This window comes from Stegostoma tigrinum, chromosome 33, assembly GCF_030684315.1.
Source record: "Stegostoma tigrinum isolate sSteTig4 chromosome 33, sSteTig4.hap1, whole genome shotgun sequence".
In the NCBI taxonomy this organism is placed as follows: Eukaryota; Metazoa; Chordata; class Chondrichthyes; order Orectolobiformes; family Stegostomatidae; genus Stegostoma; species Stegostoma tigrinum.
Genome location: NC_081386.1, coordinates 12,369,241 through 12,388,399, shown reverse-complemented (window position 1 = coordinate 12,388,399; position 19,159 = coordinate 12,369,241).

Below are 19,159 nucleotides of genomic sequence, written 5' to 3'. Positions count from 1 at the left end.
AATTAAATAATTACTTAACCAGTAACTAATTATAACCTTATTTTAATCAGTCACAATCCTCCAAAAAAAGACGTCCAAATACATCATACTTTCTTTCAGTCTACATGGCTGATAATTGCACCAAGATTTGAAGAGCTCCTGAGTGTCTTGTTATGGTATGGCAGACATTTGCAGTCAAGCATAAAGCCTGTTAATTGGAGTCGAATTGCACCATTCTCCATGAAATGTTAGTCATAAAGTAACAGTGAGAGTGACCCAAGCTATATCTCAGGCTCAGCTTCCAGCTCACAGAAAGGATTCCAGTGTGGGGTCATTGGGAAACAGGAATGTCGCAATATCAACACTTTGGCAGGGCGCTGTAAGTTGAAATGTCACAAGTCACATTGAAGAATGAAAATTTTGCTTTGCAAATCACATGTGAACAAATGATTCGTTTATTCTGCTAACTATTATCTTTACTTCTTAGTTCAGTACCTGAGAATGACGAGCACACAGAAGGTCACCTCACGACATATTTTCCATTGTATGCTGGGAGCACCCATTTAAGAGTTACAGAAAACTAGTTAAATAGCAGTCAGAGTTTCTTTGTCATTCTTAAAGAAAAATTGTGCATTGTCATTCTCTTTTCTGTCTTCAGCCACCATAGCCTTTCATGACATTAGAAACTATGGATGCCCATTGACTTGGTCAATGATTATGCTTGGCAATGCATTGCAGTGACTTGACGTTGCCTTCTGCAGGATGGCTGAACAGGAACATCTGCTGTTACTGCCAGGTATCAAATATTTTGATAGGATTTGTCATCTGTTTCGTCATATTATGAATGCACCTTCCATGGCCATCGAGGCCTGAAGTGGGGCTTGAACATAAAACATCTAGCCCAGAAATAGGGACAATATCACTGGGCCACTTTACCTTTGTGCACCCATTGATGAGACAAAAAATAATTGCTTGCCATGCCACACCATCATCTTGACTTAGATCTATGTCACTATTCCTTCATTCTAACTTTATTGGGTGGAAATTCTGGACCTTCATATCCACACTGTGTCCAGCTGCATCTATTATCTTTTGTGGTTCAAGAAGGTCTTGGCCATGACTTCTCAAGGTCAATTTAGGGATAAGCTACAAATGCTCAAATCCCATAAAATGACTTATCAAGAGGAAGCAATTGTTCTTTACTGATAAAAATTGAAATGACAAGGAATATCTATTACCTTATGCCAAACTGGAGTCACTGTCAGACTTCAGAATGATTAACATAGACTGGCAGAAGAATCTGGAATTCCCTTAGAGCTGTATTCATCCTGTCCATTTACAAACAGGTATCTGCAAAGCAGACTGAACGTCTCTAATTTAGCAGGTACAATGTTTTTAGCTGTGAATAGAAAATATCTGGAAGAATAAGGTCGATGCTGCCTAACAATAGTTACACTATGCTTCCTTAGCTCCCATTTATATCGAATTTTATGCGTGTCAAGTATCATAGCCTATGTTGAATCTCCTCAAGTTGGCTATTGAATTTTCAGAGTGGTGAGCATCTAAGATTTTACTCAAATGATTCTTCACAGTTGTAAACATTCTTTTCCTCCAAGGGGTTTGCAACTGACCGCCACTATTTTTTACAGTTCGAAAGAGAGAGTAGATAGCATCCATAACAGTGGAAAGCCCGCCCATGAGAAATGCTTCAATGGTGCTTGTTGTCCTCCAGAAACTCCAAAGCAACATACACTGGGAAAATCCAGCAGGAAACCCAAGTCTCAAAACAAAAGAGATAACAGCATCACCCTTTCATGAAAAGAAGACATAGAAATAAAATCTGTTGTGCACTAACAAACTTGTCTTTACAATGTAAATTACAAAGAACTGAAAAGAAGGAGAGAAGTGGATGCTGAGTTGTGGAGGGAAAGATCAGGGTAGGTTTGCATAATCACTTTAAAGAAGGAGACAGCGGACAAGCATGAGGTATTTTTAAAAAATCTTCAGTTTATCTTTGCAGATTAATACATTGATGCGATTAAAGATTTAGAAATACTTATACGACAATATCCATGATATGTTTTGTGACGAAGCAGATTCATTAGCCAAGAGGTTATAGTGCTATGCACATTTCTTTCACTGTTTTTTTTTAATTGAAGCTATATTTAAAATTTGATGCAATCAAATCTTTTTTTACATACCTTGGTCATCATTCAAGAATGCAGAGAGAGATGCAGTACAATTATTTGAGGGTCTGTACGATTGATAAATCATGCAAAGTGTTTCATACACCATTTTAGGGATTACAGAAGCATTTAACATGGAAATGAAATATAATTAATTTAAGTTTTATTAAAATATTTAAAATTCAGAAAAATGGCCTCAATATTCACTTGTAATTCCAATTCATGTTATTAAGCATTCAAGTTTATGTGAGGATAGTTTGCCAAACAGGATCAGAGGACCATAATTTCCTCTGCTGTCCTGTCCAAGTCACACAAAGTTTAATTGCTGTCACAGGGTCATAATTCTGGAACTCCACACCTAACTCTACTCTGGCAGCACCTTCACAAAGAACTGCATCAGTTCAAGCAGATAACAACTTCTCACTGGTAGCTAGAAATGGACAGTAAATGCTGGTCTTGCTAGCAATATGTTGCAGTATATATAAAAACAGTGAAATGTTTTTGCAGGGGAAAGCCCATTAGCTCAGTTGGCCAGCAAGCATGTGATTCAAAATATGCCAACAGTGGGAGACTCCAGCTGGCATGGTGGCTCAGTGGGCAGTGCTGCTGCCTCACAGTGCCAGAAGGCCAGATGATTCGATCCCACCTTGGGTGACAGCCTGTATGAAGTTTGCACTTTCTCCCCATGCCTGTGTGGTTTTCTTGCAGGCGCTCTAGTTTCTTCCCACAGTCCAAAGATGTGCAGGTTAAGTGGATTTGCAATGTTAAGTTGCCCATAGTGTTTAGGGATGTGCAGGCTAGGTGGATTAGCCAGGGGGAATTCAGGCCTTTGGAGGGACTCGATGGGCCAAATGGCTGGCTTCCACACTGAGGGGATTTTATGGTTCTCTGTGGCCTCCCTCCTCAAACTGTATAAACTGTGGCTTGGCATCTCTGAAATAATTGAGGCTTTCCTCTGATGTGACAAATAAAGGAAAATGTTGAAATACAGAGCATTATCTGCAAAGACAAAAGTCCTATCAGTGTTTCAGGTAGGTTCCCTCCTTTATTTTAGACTTCCAGGAGTTTTATTTTCAGTTTTATCTCCGACCTGATAATTTGCTCATTTATGTTTCTTGTCTTTTTTTTAATTTTTCCTTTGTGAATATTGATGACTAGGAAGGCATTGCCACTCTGCTAAGACAGAGTTGCAACTGATAATTTTGAAAGGAAATATATTAGGAAATTATTATATTAAAAAATAAGCTTCAAATGGGTAGAAATTGAAGCAAATAAGATCGATAGGAATCATTCATTTCTGGTAAATGGTGGGGTGTGTTGCTGGCTGTGTATCTAATTGCCACTAAATTAGAATTAGATCTAGGGTGTTGTAATCTCAATTTCTTCCACATTCCCACTATTTATATAGTCTATCTCCAATTTAGTTCTCCAGCAAGTAAAAATAAAATTAATTCATCTTCCCTACAGCAAATTTTTGCTTCAGATCAACCAGCTGTCGATAATATTAATCACACTACTCGATAACGTGGGGAAATAAATACTTTCCAATTTTTAAAAAAAGAAAAAATGTTGGTAACCATCAGCTGTAATCGCCTAGTAATACATTCTTTTCCTGCTCTTTAAACATTCCTTCAGATGTCTTTGTGATACAATTTCAATTCATTAAACATCACAAGATAATGCAGGAAGGACTAAAATATACTTGGAATAAATACAAGAGGTGGACCTAATAAGCTTCTTTAACACATTAATGTGTTAGACTGCCCACTTTGTTAATAAAAGCATTGATGTTTGTAAAACAAAAATGCAATACAAGTTATCAGGAGAATTGGAAAGATTGCCCAAAATGATATACAAAATATAGACCTATTGGATTTATCTCCATGGGTCACACATAGTCTCAGTTCCTTTGGTTTGCTTGCCGATGTTTCTGTCTGAACCTATCCATAATTTCTTCCTTTTATGCTAAAATCCAGCAGTGTGACTGCTTCTACAGAGCATAGCTAGCAGGGAATCCTCTACACATGAAATCACCTGCATGTCCTAGTGTATAAAACTTTAAGTGAGGTATTAATGAAATGCAAAGCTTTCTATAAGACCTGGGCAAGCCAGCCCATCAAATCATCTGAAATATTTATTCTGTCTGCTGAATAATTGATAGAAGCATCAACTCTCCTGGTCAATTGATTTATTAAGGACTATTTGGAATTAAACAGCTTAAAGATATTAGATTTAGCATTGACCTTGCCTTGTTAGCATATTCATTTACCTACAGGAGCCACATTAGATATTGTTAATACATGACGTACCAGTCATGGCCTAGATCTTCTGAAATTACATTACCACTGCTTTGTGCGCTGCAGAACAGCCGATTTGATTGAGTGCTTCGTTTGTTATAATTAGATTTAGGCTGAAAGAGCCCTAATTTTTATGCTCTGCGTGATAAACCAGAAATGTCATCACCGTGGTATTAATTTGTGGACACACAGCACTTGGGGACAGAGGGATTTTCTTATTTTATTATTATTGAAGACTCGACAGTGAGCTAAACCGACAGAGCTAACGTATTGTAAACTTCAATGACATTTCTTTGTAAAGGTGCTACCAGCTTAATATAGAGTTTGTTTGATGTTTTGTCATCTTAATGAAATTCTGTTTAACACTTTGATAGCCTGCTTTTTGTGCTTTACACCGTGAACTACCATTACTATAATAACTGATGTGAAAGGACAAGCTGTGATTTGCAAATACACAAGGCCTCATCGAACATTTAATTAATTAATATTTTAAAGAAATGGAAATGCTATTAATCAGAAGCAATGCATGCTTAGTGGATAACTGTTGAATTTAGGTGTTTCTGCCTGTGATCTGAAAGCATGAAAAATTCCAGTTTGTCATTCTTGAGCTAATACATACCGTGCCAGGTATGTGGGATAAGGTTGTTAGATAGCCATGCACTGACAACATCAGCAAATTGCATTTAAATTACACCCAAATCACACAGTGCCTCACAGGACCATATCAAGCAAAATTTCATATCAGAGTAATTACAGAGTGGAGCTGGATGAATGCAACAGGTCAGGCAGAATCTTAAGAGCAGAAAAGTCGACGTTTCAGATCGGGACCCTTCAGCAGGACTCATGACAACTTTCCAGCTCCTCTAATGCTGCCTGACCTGCAGTATTCCTCCAGCTCCACACAATATTGGCTCTGACTCCAGCATCAGCAGTTCTTGCTATCTCCAAAATTTGTCATCAAGCAACTTGTGGAGATTTTCAGGATGGATGAGCATAAGCTTGGTCAGTTTGGAAGATGTAATGGAGTACCTTCAAGGATGAGAGCTAGGCAGTGGGATTTAGGAAACAAATCAAACTATTAACTTGCTAAAAGTTTATCGAAATCTTCAGATTGAAAAGTTCAAATATTACATCCATCAGATTCAGGAAAAAGAAAGGATAAGTTAATCATCCTTTAAATATACATTTTATTAAGTTTTTTTTCATTTGAGCTCTACATTTTAAAGCAAAGAACATTCTTTATTGCACTTTATGGGAGAAAATTACAGATAGGAAACAGTGGAAAACAGATAAAACATTAGGAGATAGTAATTCTGATAGTACTGCCAATTCTGGAGTCAGAGATAACTCATGTGGAGCTGGAGGAGCACAGCAGGCCAGGCAGCATCAGAGGAGCAGGAAAGTTGATGTTTCAGGTCATTTCTGCAGAAGGGTTCTGACCTGAAACATCAGCTGCCTGGCCTGCTGTGTTCCTCCAGCTTCACACTAGATAAAACATTAGTGCCTTTTGTCGTTTGGTTCAGTTTGTATAAAGGAAATTGCTGTCATTAATATTAGGAGCAGAAGTGGACCATTCAGCCCCTCAAGCCTGCGTCATCATTCAATAATGTCATGATTGATCAGAGTGTGGCCTCAGCTCCACTATCCTGCCTACACCCCCAATATCCTTTGACTACTCTGTTATTCAAAACAAATGAATTTCACCTGTGGCTTTCTCCGAAACATGAGCCTTTCATTCCAGGTGCTGAAATACCCGCTGTGTGCTTTTGGCTTTAACTTTACACCCACAACGTCCTCAGAATCTCAGATAATAAAATGTGAGGCTGGATGAAGACAGCAGGCCCAGCAGCATCTCAGGAGCACAAAAGCTGATGTTTCGGGCCTGGACCCTTCATCAGAGAGGGGGATGGGGTGAGAGTTCTGGAATAAATAGGGAGAGAGGCGGAGGCGGACCGAAGATGGAGAGAAAAGAAGATAGGTGGAGAGGAACGTATAGGTGGGGAGGTAGGGAGGGGATAGGTCAGTCCAGGGATGGCGGACAGGTCAAGGAGGTGGGATGAGGTTAGTAGGTAGGAGATGGAGGTGCGGCTTGGGGTGGGAGGAAGGGATGGGTGAGAGGAAGAACAGGTTAGGGACGCAGAGACATGTTGGACTGTTTTTGCAGTGCCACAACAACTGCACCTCGCAGTCGCAAACCATTTCCACTCCCCCTCCCATTCTTTAGATGACATGTCCATCATGGGCCTCCTGCAGTGCCACAATGATGCCACCCGAAGGCTGCAGGAACAGCAACTCATATTCCGCTTGGGAACCCTGCAGCCCAATGGTATCAATGTGGACTTCACCAGTTTCAAAATCTCCCCTTCCCCCACCGCATCCCAAAACCAGCCCAGTTCGTCCCCTCCACCCACTGCATCCCAAAACCAGTCCAACCTGTCTCTGCCTCCTTAAGCTGTTCTTCCTCTCACCCATCCCTTCCTCCCACCCCAAGCCACACCTCCATCTCCTACCTACTAACCTCATCCCACCTCCTTGACCTGTCCGTCTTCCCTGGACTGACCTATCCCCTCCCTACCTCCCCACCTATACTCTCTCCACCTATCTTCTTTACTCTCCACCTTCAGTCCGCCTCCCCCTCTCTCCCTATTTATTCCAGTTCCCTCTCCCCATCCCCCTCTCTGATGAAGGGTCTAGGCCCGAAACGTCATCTTTTGTGCTCCTGAGATGCTGCTGGGCCTGCTGTGTTCATCCAGCCTCACGTTTTATTATCTTGGATTCTCCAGCATCTGCAGTTCCCATTATCACATCTTCAGAATCTCTTCTTGTTGCAATCGTGATCGTATTTTACCTTTTGACGCCTATATTGTTTTACATTGCATATCTTTTATTAATCACTGAAACGTGTAAACTCTCTAGTGTCTTGAGTACATGACTGAAAATCAGCAATGAGCATATATTAACCCTTGCTCTAATAAGCAAATGGCGATTAATCATGTGACTAACAAAAAGTTATTACAGATTTTTAAATGGTGAGATAGCAAATAATTTGCTATTTTATGTGCATTATGAATAAATTTCCAACAGTAAAACAACAGAATGATTTGGAGGACTTAGTGGTTCATGCAAGCGAAGGAGAGGTGACAGGCAAGTTTTTTTTTATACAGAGAGCAGCAAGACTGTGGAATGCACTGCCAGGGGTGATGGGGGAGACAGATACAATAGAGGCATTTAAAAGGGACTTTTAGATAAGCACATAAATATGCAAGGAATGGAGGGGTGTATACCAATGGCGGGCAGAAGGTATCAGTTTTATTTGGTGTCTTGTGTGGCACACCATTGTGGGCATAAAGCCTGATCGTGTGCTGTGTAGTTCTATGAACTATGTTCTAAGTGGGGGTAGTGCGTCAGCTACTTTCTTAAACTAATGATGAGTGTGAAACACGTCTCTGTTTGCTTTTGTGCTTGTGATCGAGTAGATTCACCTCATAATGATGGTTGAGATGAAGACGTTATGATTGGCAATGCTAAAATCAATGTTTAACTTGGCTGTAGAGTGCAAACCAATACCATGACATTGGATCAATACAATACAGGTTTTAGAAATCATCCACGAATATTCTTCTCTAAACAAAAAATAAGACCTGATGGATATTTGTTTCCCACCAAAAAGAACTATGCAGCACAAAATACTGATGGTAAACCTTGACATGAATGCAATCAGATGTTCATATGGAATTGCTAACAACAAATGTAAATACAGACTAAATTAGTAATAAATCATCAGCAAACATACTTACAGTCAAGGTAACTGATGATTTTGTTTGCATGCCAGGTGACTATAAAATGTAATGAAATCCAAAAATAACGAGTCAAGGTCCTTGTGTCAGGATAAAATAAAGAAAGGACTGTCGTGTTTAGAAATGCCGACAAGAAACAAAAAAAAGTTAATTGAACAGACGTCACTGGGGAGCTCCCTAGTAGTGGTTGATGAGAAAAACTGTAATCAGATTTGAGAATGCATCGATCCAAAGACTTAACGCAATTGTAAAGGAAGGGCATCATCCAAGACCAGCAACTGAATACATTCCACATAAAAAAAATGTCATCACTTTGAGGAAGGTGTTTGTTCTGTGGTAGAGGTGAGGGCGTGGGGGATGTTTCATATCATTTTCAACCCAGAGCCAACCTTCAGTGATGACAAGAAAGGTAGAAATGTCAGAATCGTACCCAATGTTGAAAAAATGTACTCAATATGGCTATAGAGTTTCATTACATGTCAAATTACAACACATTACATAAGCACACGACTGCCCTGTTAAACAACTTAAGGCCAGATAGGTGGGAAACAAAATCAAAATGGATGGAGTCCCTTCAGCAAATTTATTTTGGTTTACGTTTGGGTATTCAGATTAAGGGTGTGTTTTGGGAGACTAAATCCTCTAAAAATTACCATCCTGACATCCTTCTGTTTTTTTCCCTCTCAGCGAAGCTTAAGTGGAATATGATTTCCACAGGGAAACACAACAGGTCCAGGAAAATATAGCAGAACCCAAATTTAAAAATTTGTAACCCAAGATCAAGGAAAGGGGATTTCTTTACCTCTGATGCATCTTGAAAAGTTTCCAGTCTGGTTTCCTTCTCCCAGCCCCTTAAAACTTTACTTTCATAAGAAATGCCAGTCCATCTGTCCCAGAGACTCATTTATGGGTGAAGATAGACCGTGTCCATATCTGACACCAATGTAGCAAACAGCAAGGCTCAGTTTGATGTTATGTGACTTTCGCTGAATTCCACATTGGAGTGATCTTTCTTAGCCTGAGGGCATGTTCTGTATTATGGACAGACATGGAATGCTCTAACTTCTGCTCCGATAGACAAATGAATTTAATTTACTTGATGTAAAAGGTTGAAAATAAGTATTGAAGTATATTCACCAACAATCTCAAACAGGTATGTACCTTATCAAAACATTCCATGTCCTATCGTTCTTCTATGAAATAAAAATAATCCACCTTTCATTCTTTTGACAATCTTTATTTTGATGTCTTCTCATTACCACGCAGTTGAAACAGCTTTTCCTCACTTACCTTTACAAAAGCTTTCATAAATTAGGTTTGAAAAGTTTAATATATTAGTCTCCTAATTCTCCTACATTCCTGTTTCAAAACTGGAAATTAATTTTTGTCACCTTCCTGCCTTGTGAAGCTACTTCTGTTGTAATTTCATCAACATGGCTTTGAAGACCTTTCATAACGATTGAAAGTCATAGGATCATTTCAGTGCGCATTGAAACCATTCGGCCTCTCTGCTATATGCCTCAAATTAAAATGATGGTCACATGAGATAGAGTAGAGAACAAAAATCAAAGAACGATACAGCACAGGAACAGGCCCTTTGGCCCAACAAGCCTTTTCTGACTCCTAATCCTTAGTTAGACCCACTATTTATTGCCCATTTGCTGTTTCTATCGCTGTGTTTGCCTCCCATTCATGTGTCTATTAAGATACACCTTAAATGTTGCTCATGCACTTGCTTCCACCACCTCCACTAGCCGTGTGTTCCAGACATCTACCACTTATGTGCGAAAAATTTTCCCCTGCACTTCTCCCCTAAACTTTTCCCCTCAACCCTTGAACCTGTGCCCTCTTGTACTTGATCTTTCCTCCCTGGGAAAAAGCCTCTGACTATCCACCCTATCTATGCCTCTCATAATTTTAGGTCGCCCCTCAACCTCCATTCTTCCAGTGAAAATAATCCGAGTTTATCCAACCTCTCCTCATTACGAAAATCTTACACACCAGGCAACATCTTCTCTACACCCTCTCCAAAGCATCAATGTCCTTCTGGTAGTGTGGCAAACAGAAATGCATTCAGTATTCCAAATATGGCCTACATAAAGTTTTGTGCAGCTATAACATAACCTGCCAACTTTTATATTTGTTGTCCCGCTGATGAAGGTAAGTGTGCTCTATGCCTTCTTGACCGCAGTTTCCACCTGTGTTGCCACTCTCAGGGATCTGTGGACCTGTACGCCTAGATCCCTCTGTATGTCAATGTTCCTAAGCATTCTGCTATTTATTGCATAATTTGAACCTGAATTTGATCTTCCAACATGTACATCACCTTAGATTTACATTTCTCTGGATTAAGCTCCATCTGCCCTTTCTCTTCTGAAATCTGCAGTCTATCTGTATCTCATTGCATCCTTTGACAATCCTCCTCACTAACTGCAACTCCGCCAATTTTGGAGCCATCTGCAAATTTACTAATCACACCACCTACATTTTCCTCTGGATCTTTTATATATATTACAAACAACAAAGATGCCAGCACTGATCCCTGCAGAACACCACTAGTTACTGATCTCCATGCCAAAAAGCACCCTTTCGCTCCTAGTCTCTGTCATTTAAGACCAAGCCAATTCTGTATCCATCTAGCCAGCCCACCCCAAATCCCATTACACTCTACTTTTTGTATCACCCTGTTACAAGGTATCTTATCAAATGCCTTGCTAAAATGCCCATGTCAACAACATCCATGAGGCATGACCTTCCTGACACAAATCCATGTTGCCAATCACTGACAGGTCCATTCGCTCCCAAATTGTAATAAATCCTGTCTCTCTATATCTCCTGCAACAGCTTCACCACCATTGACATCAGACTCACCGGTCTGGATATACCTGGATTATCTCTGTTACCCGTCTTAAACAAAGGAACAGCATCAGCCATTCTCCAGTACTCTGGAACCTCACCTGAGACCAAAGAGGATGCAAAGATATCTGTTAAGGCACCCAACTATGTCCCTCTTTGCCTCCTACAGTAAGCTGGAACAGATCCCATGTGGCCCTGGGTATTTGTCTGCCTTAACACATTTCAAGACACCTAGCACTTGCTCCTCCATTATGTTGACCTGCCTTTTTAAAATCTAGAATGTAGGTCACATTTGTATTTATTTTTGGTATTATTGTCACTGATTTCTTTAATGAGTTATGCAGCAGTGGGTAGTCAAGCAAAACTTTATGAGAAACCCGATTAGAAATGTGTTTAATTGTTTTAGACAGATGAAGACTGTCAAAAGCTGGCTTGTAAATGTGAATAAAAATGAACAAAATAACAAACAGGCTTCCAGCACACAAGTGCTGCACGTAACCTAGATTTTTTTTTTGTTTTGAGCATTTGCTCTGTTCGACTTAATTAATCCCAGTTGAATTTTCAAAACCATTTGACATCCCATCAATGAATACACCAACATAAAATTCAACAGTTGTGTTTCTCAAACTGACTCCTCAACAACAACACAATTGCCCAACTTAAAAACAAACAGTATAACTCCCGCACATCCCAGATGTCCAAGTTCTTTAAGGACCGCAACTTTCCCCCCACAGTGATCGAGAACGCCCTTGACCGCATCTCCCGCGACACATCCCTCACACCCCGCCCCCGCCACAACCGCCCCAAGAGGATCCCCCTCGTTCTCACACACCACCCTACCAACCTCCGGATACAACGCATTATCCTCCGACACTTCCGCCATTTACAATCCGACCCCACCACCCAAGACATTTTTCCATCCCCTCCCCTGTCTGCTTTCCGGAGAGACCACTCTCTCCGTGACTCCCTTGTTCGCTCCACACTGCCCTCCAACCCCACCATACCCGGCACCTTCCCCTGCAACCGCAGGAAATGCTACACTTGTCCCCACACCTCCTCCCTCACCCCCATCCCAGGCCCCAAGATGACATTCCACATTAAGCAGAGGTTCACCTGCACATCTGCCAATGTGGTATACTGCATCCACTGTACCCGGTGCGGCTTCCTCTACATTGGGGAAACCAAGCGGAGGCTTGGGGACCGCTTTGCAGAACACCTCCGCTCAGTTCGTAACAAACAACTGCACCTCCCAGTCGCAAACCATTTCCACTCCCCCTCCCATTCTCTTGATGACATGTCCATCATGGGCCTCCTGCACTGCCACAATGATGCCACGCGAAGGTTGCAGGAACAGCAACTCATATTCCGCCTGGGAACCCTGCAGCCATATGGTATCAATGTGGACTTCACCAGTTTCAAAATCTCCCCTTCCCCCACTGCATCCCCAAACCAGCCCAGTTCATCCCCTCCCCCCACTGCACCACACAACCAGCCCAGCTCTTCCCCCCCACCCACTGCATCCCAAAACCAGTCCAACCTGTCTCTGCCTCCCTAACCGGTTCTTCCTCTCACCCATCCCTTCCTCCCACCCCAAGCCGCACCCCCAGCTACCTACTAACCTCATCCCACCTCCTTGACCTGTCCGTCTTCCCTGGACTGACCTATCCCCTCCCTACCTCCCCACTTACACCCTCTCCACCTATCTTCTTTACTCTCCATCTTCGGTCCGCCTCCCCCTCTCTCCCTATTTATTCCAGTTCCCTCCCCCCATCCCCCTCTCTGATGAAGGGTCTAGGCCCGAAACGTCAGCTTTTGTGCTCCTGAGATGCTGCTTGGCCTGCTGTGTTCATCCAGCCTCACATTTTATTATCTTGGAATCTCCAGCATCTGCAGTTCCCATTATCTCTCTCTCCCCAGTATCACCACAAGTCAATTTTTTAACTCTTTGCAGTTTTTTCTTGAAAAGCAATTAATCCCATATTGACATGCATTTGTGATCACCACCATCACAAGTGCCAATTTGGCCCATTCCTATAATATCAGTCTTCTCCAGCCACGGAGCAGTGAATCTATGGAATTCACTGCCACAGAAGGCTGTGGAGGCCAGGTCATTGAGTATGTTCAAGATGGAGATAGATAGGATCTTGAATGTTTAGGGGATCAAGGGTTACGTGGAGAAAGTGGGAGAATGGGCTTTATGAAGCAGACACAGTGAACTGAATGGCCTAATTTCTGCTCCGGTGTCTTATGGTCCATCACGGAACAGTTGAGTGCATTGGATACAGCAAAGGTTATCAGCCACAGCAATATCTTGGCTTTAGTACTGAAAACTTGTGTCTGGCTGTACCTGTAAGCGTGTTGCTTTAGTTCACCTGCAACCTCAGTATTTACCTGACAATGTGGAAAATTGATCAAGTGACATGACAAAGCCGCCCTGGCCAATTGCCAATATATGAGTCTCCATCCTTAGCAATACTTCAGTGTAATCACTCACTCAAAAAGTACTCTGTATTCTGCCATATCACTTGACTCCAAACATCATTATAGGAATAAAACAGTTGAAATTCAGAAGTGATGTGAGAGTCCATGATAAGGTAAGAAGTAGGGATGTACTCTGAGCATTGCACAGTTTTCTGATCCATTCATCATTCCTGAGATAGTAAATTCATCTGCACCCATGTCCAGCAAGGTATGGTTAATGCTCTGGCCTGGAATGTGTAATGGCAAATAACATTTATTCCAAATAAATGCCAGGCCATGATCATCTTCAACAACAGAGAATCAAAGCTCATTCATTTGACTTTCAATTACCTTCACTGAATCTCCATCAGCAGCCTGAGATTACCATTGATCAGAAATTAAAATGGACAAGCTACATAAGTACTGTGCCTACAAGAACAGGTCATAGATTGGGCGCTTCATGATGAAAGTCTTACCTCCTGATTTCACAAAGCCTTTCCATTTTCCACAAGGCATAAATCAGGAGCATGACATTTTCTATTACATGTATTTACATGGTATGTCAGGGCAAGTGTTTGCTTTTTCTTAATTACCCTTGTGAAGTTGATGAATGGTAAGTCTTTCAGGACTGAACCAGATTTGTTATTAATGGCATTAATAAGCCAGTATTAGTGATGGAAAGTGTGAAGTCCCCATACCATGTACATTCTGTGTCCTTGTGCTGCTCTTAGTGTTTTTTCAAGTAGTGTCCCAAGTGGAGAAGTGCCGATTCATCAGCTGATGGGCTTTTGACAACCTTTCAGCAAAAGCATGGGAGACATGAGCTCCAGAACTTGCAGCGTCCCTAGCCAAGCTGTTCCAGTAAAGCTACCACACTGGCATCTACCCAACAATGTGAAAAAGTGTATCTCCTTGTTCACAAATAAAAGACAAATCCAACCCAGCCAATTACCCCCTTAACAGTGCAGTCATGATCATCGGCCATGTGATGAAAGGTATCATCAATTGTGCTATTGAGCAGCACCTGCACAGCGAAAACCTGCTCACTGGCATTCAGTTTGGGTCCGAAAAGACTTGTACAGCTAGTGACCTCATTATAGCCCTGGTCTCAACATGAACAAAGGGGCTGAATTTCAGAGGTGAGGCGAGAGTGACTGTACATTCGACTGAGTGTGGCATCAATGATCCTAAGCAAAACTGGACTCAATGCGATTCAGGGGGAAAGCTCTCTGTTGGTTGGAGTCATACCTAGCAGAAAAGTAAAATGGTAATGATTGTTGGAGGTCAATCACCTGTCTTCAGAATATCTCTGTAGGAGTTCCTCAGGAGAATAGCCTAACCATCTTCAGCCTCTTCAACACTCATCTTCTATCTGCCTTAAGGTCAGAAGTAAGGAAGCTCGCTGAAGATTGCACAATGTTCAACACCGTTTGTGCCTCATCAAATACTGAAGCAGTCCAACTGTCATGAGACCAGACAATATCCAGATTTGGGCTGACAAGTGACACAGAACAGGAACCTAATGGTCCAGCAGGACTGTGGGCACTTTACCATTATGTGTATGAGCTGTCTTACTTCAAGGCAGATTGCTCTTTCACAGTAGACAAGTTACCAAGGCCCACCTTACCTCGTGTTTGAGACGCTTGAATAGCTTTAAAAAATCCAGAAATGTGAAAAAAGCTTCTGTGTGAGTTATTGCATCCATGATGCATTGATATGTTTCCACGAATTACACATGCAAGTATAAAATCATCGCAAAATGCCAACTTAGTCCAGTAAAATTTTAGTTGGAACAGGCACAGCTTCGAGGAACAAAAATAAAGTTGCTGGAAAAGCTCAGCAGGTCTGATGGCATCTGCGACGGATGCAACAAAGTTAATGTTTCGGGTCCAGTGACCCTTCCTCAGAACGAAGGTCACTGAGCCCGAAACATTAACTCTGTTTTTCCTTTCACAGATGATGCCAGACCTGCTGGGCTATTCCAGTAATTTTGTTCCTGTTCGTGATTTACAACATCCGCAGTTCTTTTGGTTTTTATAATGCTTCAAGGGTGCAGTTTCAGCCTGGTGCTCAAACAGTGACCTGAAAAGAAACTGTCTTCAAATTTGTGCTTTTTTTCGGGGAGGTATTTCAGCACTACAAGTTTTCACTCAAATTGATTGAACATAAAATTTGACACGAATTAGACAATTTTTAAAATTATTCTTTTCTTTTAAAAATTGTTTTCAGAATATTCTTTAATTTGTTAGGAGCAGAAATTTTGTGCAGATTTTTTAGTACAGCTGGAAATGGGTTTCTCAAAAGTAACCAATGTTTCAATCAAGCCATAAGAATCATTTCAGAGTAATTTGCTCCATGTGATTGCGTAACATGCAGAACCATTTACTAGTTACATCGGTGTATAGCAGTCAATTACATTGGTGAATAAAATAAAGCTTTAAAAATTAAGCTGATTCCCTCATGAACAAAATAAAGAGTTTAATTTTGGAATCTTCCCAAAGACAAGCAAATCAACACAATTAGCAGAAGCTCACAATGGTTATTAAATTCAATTGGGGAATGTGGTCAGTTTTGCACACAATATGCCTTTAAACCTCAAAAGAAGATTGTGAAAACTTGTTTTGCTTTGGATACAATCTGTGCTTAAAATTGCATAATGTTTTATTTTTGTTTTGCCAATTTCAGGTATGCGACTCCGAAAGAATGAGTGTAATCTGGAAACCTTAGACTGTGATGTTTATTGGATGTCTGGTGAAGAAGAATCACTTTTTTCCACCATAAATTCGGCATAAATCTACTTTCAGAGATTTTTGAAAGAACATTTTTTTACCTACTTCCTGAAAACATGAAAACCCGTTATTAGCTTCATGCCAGAACAATTCTAAGTTGATGAGATAAATTCACCTGCTAGCAGTTGAATAACAGTTGGCCAGACTTATCCTGGACTATCCATGTGACGAGGTGTCCAAAATGCTTTCTAGAGTGAACAATAAACATCAAACATGAGAATAAGAGGAATTAGGAGAAGTGAACATAAGAACATAAGAAATAGGAGCTGGTATATTCCATCTGGACTGTCAAACCTGCTGCATCAAATAGGATCGTGGCTGATCTATTTGTGGACTCCACTTACCCACCTGCTCACCATTACCCATATTTCCTTTGCTGTTCAAAAATCTATGTAACTTCACCTTAAAAAGTTTTAACTTCACTGGGCAGGAAATTCCCCAGAAGGGTGAAGAAGTTCCTCCTCAAATCCATCCTAAATCTGGTCCCCCTTGAGGCTATGTCCCCTAATTCTAGTTTCACTCACCAAACAATTTGGAAAAAGCCCTCCAAGAAAGAGATAGTAAAGTGTGAGCAAGGGAATTTCAGAGGTGCTGAATATTCTTCCACCAATGTCGAAGTCCCTATACTGGAAAAATCAGACTGAAAAAGAAAAGACTGAATTCCTGAATAAAATGACAATGTGCTGTGGCTTGTTGATAGGTAGGACCAAGGATCAAGGATCAGAGCTATGCTGTCCTCATAACTGATCATCAGAGACTTCATAAGATGCTGTTTTTGTTTATTTTTCTTATAGCTGGATTTTTCTGAGCAATTTGATTGATAACAGGAATGCAGGAATTTCTCTGGATGTTGTTCTGTGTTTGTAAGTCTTGGATGCTGAGGACAAGGATGAAAGATGAGAAGCCTCGTATTTTTCCCTTGCTGTGCAGCTTTGCGTACAGAGGAACACCCACAAGCAAATATCCAAATATAACTGCATTCATAGGATTTGTTACACCAAGGAGGTCTTGACGATGTTGTGCCGATTGCTTGAATCTGACCTGCACATGAACTCCCCTTCAGGGACAGTACTGACATTAACAGTTAAGATCACAACAGCCATGAATTTCTTTGTGCCTTAGGCTCATTCTAAGCTACCACAGGGAATATCAACAACATCAGTCAATCATCAATGCATAGATATATCACACAAATCATCAATGCAAATTGATTTATCACACAAATCATTGCTGACTTATACTCAGTACCGAACACCTTCATTGATCTATAGAAAGCTAATAGCAAGATTTAAAAAAAAAACAAGTATTAGTAATATTTTCGCCATCACAAAATTTTTAAAGTTTAGATCATTATTGACAGCAGCAAAGCCACCAACCTAATTCAATACCCATTGCCTTCCTGAACCAAAGGATGTTCCTCTTTCTCCACGCAGATTGCCCATGACCAGAACATAAGAACATGTGCCTTCTTCACAGGCCATAGTCATCATTACTTATTGGGACTGGCAGAGTGGAAGAACACTTCTGAGTTGACAAAGGCTATTGTCATCAACCTTAGCTCACAGCACTAATGCAAAAGCAAGGAGCATCAGGTAAGTGAATACGCAGTGAAGCGCAAAGCTGGAGCTGATATATTTATTGAGGACATTATTGTAAGTTTGTCCCAGGGTTGGTTTCAATTGAGACTTAATTTGGCTCCAAAATCGAGACCTTTTAGCAGCAGAATTATCAGACTACCCGTGTCTCCTCTTTTGGGAAAGGAACCAATGTTCCCTCTAACCCGCAGGACTGCAAAGCTGTTCAGAGGAATGCCACAAAGCACAGAAAAAAAATTACTGGGAACATAGTGAGCAACATAGAATTTAGTGGCAGGTTTTGGCCCTTTAAGCCTACTCCATCACTCAATGAGGTCATGGCTGGCCTAGATGTGGTCTCACATCCACTTTCCTACCTTCGGATCTGCCAAATTGTGAGCAACACTGACAATTGATGTTCCGCAACTAGTTCCACAGTTAAAATTTGGGGAAAATAAAGCATTACAATGAATACGTGCATATTCACAAAATTTAGAAAGATAGAGCATGGAGATAGGAAATAATCAAAATGTTCATGAAGATTATGAAACTGGTATCATAATTCCAGGAAGTAATTCATCAATCTGTATTCATATTTGATAAATTCCTTCTACCAACTATATTGGAAGATTCATCATGGATGGGTTGTCCTCTTGAGTTAGAAACAAACAAAGATATCAAAGGAAAACAGAGACATATGTCATTGTGTCTTGATGGGGAGATGTTCCAACATTCAACTGACACATAAAAAGATAGCAGGCAGGTGGTTAAGAATTATTTGGTGTTGACTGGGCTTGATTTTCATTTCCAGTATTTTTGTCACTTTGAGATAGGCCTTTGCAAATTGCCAAACTCTCAGATTTCTTAGTACGCACATTATATGGGCCAACAGCAAAAGGGTGAATCCAAGGTGGAGATTCCATGAAACGTTTTCTGAGGTTGACCCTAAAATATCCAATTGAATTGGCCATTGTGTACATGTAAAGCTTACAGGCCAATTTCTGGGAATACAGCATTTGCCCTGTAATGACTTGAAAAATCAGTGAGGATTAGATCTAATAGTTTGACAAATGTGAGTTATGTCAATAAAGGAATTGAAGTAGAAGTAAATAAGTTGGACGACCAAGCATGTAATAGGGAATGATTATGTTCTGGCATATCTCTTCAGCATAACTGTAATAAAGCCACATAACTTATCTGGCTAACAGGTAATAAATGCAA